Raw genomic sequence first — 5,765 nt, forward strand, 5'->3', positions numbered from 1 at the left:
ACATGCTAAAAATCCTTCTTGTCCTCGAACAACCATCACCAATTTATCTTGACCCAACCATCCATAGAATTCCTATACTCTTCCTTTCCTTCATTATCACATTTCTTAAGGGTAGTCACACTTGGTGTGCCCACTTCTTTAACTCCCATGCACTGCCCAACTGATTACAGTTTGGCTTTTTTTCTATTCACCGAGTAAGTGGTAAAAGTAGGCCAAATCCAAACAACGTTTTGTTCTGCATCCTCTCTAACCTCTGAGCACCATTTGACACTATACGCCACTCCTTTGTCAAAAACATTTGTTTAAAGACTTCATCCCATGACTACTAGCACTGTACCTGGCAGACTCACACCATGGTTTCCATCTGGGAGCTAGTCTGCATGTACTCAGCCCTCATCCTGCATGACAATGAGGTGCTGGTGACGGAGGATGAGAGCAATGCCCTCCTTAAAGCAGCCTGTGTAAATGGTGAGCCTTTCTGGCCAGGCCTGCTGCAAAGGCTCTAGCCAATGTCAACATCTGGAGCCTCATCTGTAATGTAGGGGCTGGGAGACCTGCATCAGGAGGAAGTCTTGCCTTCCTCCTTCCCCCACCTCCCCTTTCATCCCTGCTGCTGCCCCAGCCGAGAAGAAAGTAGAAGTAAAAGAAGGAGAATCTGAGGAGTCTGATGATGACATAGGCTTTTTGACGAAAACCTCTTTTGTAACTCGTTCAGTAAAAAGCTGAGCTCTGAGATGAAAGATTTGTGTTAAGACTTTATTATTTTTTGAGCAGTTTTAGGTTTACAAAAAAAAAAAAAAAAATTAAGAGGGAAATACAGAGAGTTCCCATTGCCTCCTGCCCTCACACAAGCATAGCCTCACCAGAATAGTATTACTTTTTAAACCAAGGATGAATCTACATTGGCTAATCACAATTGCCCAGAGTTCATGGTATACCTGAGGGTTTACTCCTGGTGTTGATCATACTATGGTTTGGACAAATGTATAGTGACATATATCTATCATTATAATTCACACAGAGTATTATTTGCAGTGCCCTAAAAATAATTTATTTTTTTAATTCAACAGTATACAAGGATGTTTTAAAAACTATTTATAAAACAATATTTGCTGGAAATAGAAGCCATACTATCCTCCTTCTTGAGACCTGCTCCAATATTTTATTTTCTACTTAGTTAACACCCTGTGCTCTTACTCTCCTGTGCTAAAGACTCTTATTTCTCACTTTTTCCCCCCTCTCAAATCCAAGAAGATGCCAAATTCTTCTGCTTATACCTAAGAAATATTTTTTAGCCGAAACCGGTTTGGCTCAGTGGATAGAGCGTCAGCCTGCGAACTGAAAGGTCCTGGTTCTTCTGGTCAAGGGCATGTACCAGTAGGGGGTGTGCAAGAGGCAGCTGATCGATGATTCTCTCTCATTGATGTTTCTAACTCTTTATCCCTCTCTCTTCCCCTCTGTAAAAAAATAAATAAAATATATTAAAAAATATTTTTTAGCCATTCCTCTTCCTTTTACGTTCTACTAGGATAGGAAGCTCTCATTTCTATCACAATTAGAATATTTATAAACCCTAATTGATTTTCCTGTTGTTACCAGGTGTCTATACTCTAGTGACATCTCACACTGTAAGCCAAAGCCAATTATATGCACATCTCTCCCATAAAATTCTCTGTTGTCTCTCATTCAGATCTCTTAGTATTTCAGGATGAAATCAGAACACCTTTTATCAGGGTATCTCACAGGGTGATCCCTGCATCAGCAGAGTTAGCACTCCTGGGAACTTAGTGGCAAAGCAAAGTCTTGGACCCCACCCTAGACCTACTGAAAGTGTACTCCTTGGTCCAGTTATCTGATTTCAACAAGCCCTCCTCAGGTGATTTAATTACCATAGAGAGCCATGGTACACTGGGGAAGATTGGCCAAGACGATGCAGGGGAATATTCTCACACTGAGCATGCCAAAGACTAGGAAGGTGAATGGTGAGGGCACACACATGCCAAAAGTCAGCAGGGTGATTGGATAGAGGAAGAAAGCCTTCCCTTCCCTAAATCTATAAGAACTATAGGCTTCTGCTGGAAGGTGAAATGGTCGTTGGGATGGGAGTCCACCATTCGCCCAGGTTGGCACCTGAATAAACCTCTTTCCTTTTGCACCAGAACCTATCTGACAAGTTTGGGTTTTCATCCCTGCAAGGAGCCGAATGCACTTGTTTAGTTTAAATTGTGATTCATATGAAAGCTGGAGAATCACTTCCTCACTGGCTAGGAGAACCTTTTGGTTCTGGCTGTGTCTCCTGCATTCCTCATGAATCTGATGGTCCTTTTTCAGTGAGCTTCTCCTTCTGCAAATAAATGCCTGGAACTGAGGTACATGCCCTTGACCAAAATCAAACCCAGGACCCTTAGGTCCGCAGGCTGATGCTCTGTGTACTGAGCCAAACCAGCTAGGGCCCATTATATTTTAGTTTATCTCTCTGTATATTTTCCTCTGAAGACAATGAATTGCCTAAGTATATAAACCATGTTTTGTTAATCTATGTCCCCCTAGTGGCCTAGTTTGCTATTTTCTCTGTGTGTGTGTTTGTGTGTGTGTGTATGTGTGTGTGTGTGTGTTTTTTCTTCTTTCTTTTTCTTCTTTTTTTGCTCTCTCTTCACACAGGATTTAAAACAGTTGAAAAATATATTTTTTTATTTTTTTTAATATATTTTATTGTTTTTTCACAGAGAGGAGGAGAGAGGGATAGAGAGTTAGAAACATCGATGAGAAAGAATCATCGACCAGCTGCCTCTTGCACACCCCCTACTGGGGATGTGCCAGCAACCACGGTTCATGCCCTTGACCGGAATCGAACCCGGGACCCTTCAGTCCGCAGGCTGACGCTCTACCACTGAGCCAAACCGGTCCCGGCTGAAAAATATTTTTGAAATAAAATATTTCTACTCAGCACCATAAAGGTAATAAAAAAGCTTGGCATCCATGACAACTTTGTCAAAGTTTTAGCACATAGTAGAGTAATCAGTTTCTTGTTGCTCTTCCATCCACATGTGTCTATAAAATAACAATAATTCTTTGAGAGAGAGGCCTATTCCTCTCAAGTTCTGACCATATGTTTTTCTGCTCATACTTTATCTATGTGTCCCAGCAGTCCCCTTTATACAACTTCCTATGCGACCCCAAGATTCTGACAACAAAGATACATTTCCCAGATGATTTCTATCTACTGTTCAAAAATTCCATTGCTTATAGGAGCAGATATTTCAATTCTCTCTTCAATTCTCTCTCTCTCTCTCTCTCTCTCTCTCTCTCTCTCTCTCTCTCTCTCTCTCTCTCCCTCTCTCTCGATTTCTGTTCTCAGATGAAAGGAAGACTGTGTGGGTGAAGGGAAGGAACTGAGCAAAGGAGACTCCATTGTCACCACCTCAGGGTTTGGACTCTGTTTTATAGCCTATTTTACTAAACTATAACCTACTCCTTTTTCTTGGATTTGAATTATTAAGATGAACATTAAAAAGAAAAAATAAGGAGAAGAAGCAACTTTACTCCAGAGAGTTTCTCGTAATCTTATTTGTAAAAAATGCCCTCATCATCTGAGTGACCGAGGTGTTGTTAGGTGACCTGCAAAGTGATGGAGAAGGTGTGGTTTCTCCTCTCAAGAATCTTAATATGTTAATAACCTCAATCTCTGCATGAGGCAAACTTATTAGCAAGTGTTCACTGATAAGCAGCCTGGATTTCATTTACTCCATGTGAAAGTACATATATACATTTACCCAAAAAGGGAGCTGCTGTTTGCTATTTGTAGTTGAGTTGGGGGTAGCTTTGTTGTTGCTGATGATTCACTACAGGTGTCTTCTCATCCCTGTAGTTTAGGGTTAAACTGTTGAGTAAATAATTGCACCAAAGCACTAAATTTAATTCAATAGCTAAGAGGCTTAATACATTTTCAACTGGTAATTGTACTTTCACAGAGAGAATTGTGTGCTTTTTTTTTCTCTGTCAAGGAAATGAAATAAAGAATAAAGTCAAAATAGATCATTTTAATTACCAATAAAGCAGGTTGAAACCTTTTATATCTAACAAAAAAATCAACTAATAATTTTTAGATGGCCTTTTTATTTCATCACCGAGTATTTGATATCTCTTGATTACTTCCACAGATTTATTTTATATGTAAAAACCACATCTGCAAAACCAGAAGCAGAGTGACATCTTAAGTGTTATTTTCATTGTCATTGAAAGTGACAGATTTTTGACAAAACTCAGTGTTTGCTCGGAACCATATTATAGCCGCTTACTTTTCAATAGTGTGTAATTCCAACTTGACACAATGGTTAACGTGGACATTTAGTTCATGAGCTAAATCTCCAAAAACCCATAACTGTTCAAACTTACTTCATGTAGGAAAAACTCAGGGTCAACCTGTAGCAGTTTCTTATGGAAAAGAACCAGAACTGTTACAATACTTTGAACTCTAGATGAGTGAAAGACATAAAATTGATGTGTTTCTGATGTTCTGTTTCAAGATAATAACAATGGATCTATTCTTAAAGAAGTACTTAAAACGAAAGCATTGTGAGCCACGGCATCTCCGAAGAGGATACATTTGGAGACCAGTTGCTTGAGGTGCTGATGTGTTGCCCATATGTCTCAATTTGCTGTAATGGGCCACTGAGGTCATATAATACAACACTTTTCTCTCTGCAGGCTTTGAAGAATCCTCTTCCCTTCTGTGTCAAAGGCAGCCAGAACCTCATCCTGCAACACTTGAACTCCGTAGCCTCTCCCAATGGCCAGAAGTTATTAACCAGATATCATAAATTTGTCTTCTCTGAGCTATCCAAATGTTTGCCTATTATCTCGCTGGTTATTCTAAAGCAGGAGAATTATCAGCGTCCTTCTGTACTTCAAAATAGAGGTGGGGGCTTTGGCCAGGTAGCTCATTTGGTTGGAGTGTCCTCCCAGGGTGCTAGGATTACAGGTTTGATCCCTGGTAGGGCATGTGCAGGAATCAACCAATAAATGCATAAAGAAGAGGAACAACAAATTGATGTTTTTCTTCCCATCCCTCCTTCTCTCCCCCTTCTTACTCTCATCCTCTACCTCTTAAATACATATATGCATGCATGCATACATGAATACATAAATAAATAGAGGTAGAATTTGGCTCACAATAAAATTGACTGGGTGGGAAGGAAAGAGTATAACAGTTTGTCTCCTACTGGAGACACCCTGGAAAGGAGAAAAGAGTTAATCAAGTCCAACGATAGGCAAAAATCAACAACAGAATCTTGCTCTCATTTGTTTCTGCTAGTTGTCCTCTCAGAAGGGTGCATCCCCTGAACACTCCTGGGAGTGATGGCTGAGCCTTTCAGAAAGGCAGTGATATCTGGAGGGTTCGTCTGCCTCCGGTGCTGTAAGAAGGCGGGAGTGAATGTCTTACTCAACAGCCTTTCCGTTTTCATCGCTTGCTCTGCAACCTTTGTAACTGAGCCCAAAAAACCAGGAGGAGAATAAGAGAGCTCCTTGTGATCTTGTTTGCAAGACATGCCAGGATGCATCTGAAAGGCCCAGGTGTTGTTAGGTGGCCTGCAGAATGATCAAGAAAGTACATTCCTTCTCTCAAGGGGCTTACCAACTGCAATTCTCCCAATGAAGGAGGCTTGTTGGCAAGTGATCATTGATAGAAGCTTGGGGTTAAAATTAAAGAACCTGGCTGCACTGAAAACTGATATAATAGTTAAAGTGGGGGGAAAATAAGGTCC

The 5,765-nt window shown here is 40.6% G+C and overlaps 1 pseudogene; it reads left to right on the forward strand.

The window, feature by feature from the left end:
• The first annotated feature begins 353 nt into the window (after nucleotides 1–353).
• Nucleotides 354–726, forward strand: LOC118711813 (annotated as a pseudogene).
• Nucleotides 727–5,765: the final 5,039 nt, after the last annotated feature.

This window comes from Pipistrellus kuhlii, unplaced genomic scaffold (genome assembly GCF_014108245.1).
Source record: "Pipistrellus kuhlii isolate mPipKuh1 unplaced genomic scaffold, mPipKuh1.p scaffold_m20_p_8, whole genome shotgun sequence".
In the NCBI taxonomy this organism is placed as follows: Eukaryota; Metazoa; Chordata; class Mammalia; order Chiroptera; family Vespertilionidae; genus Pipistrellus; species Pipistrellus kuhlii.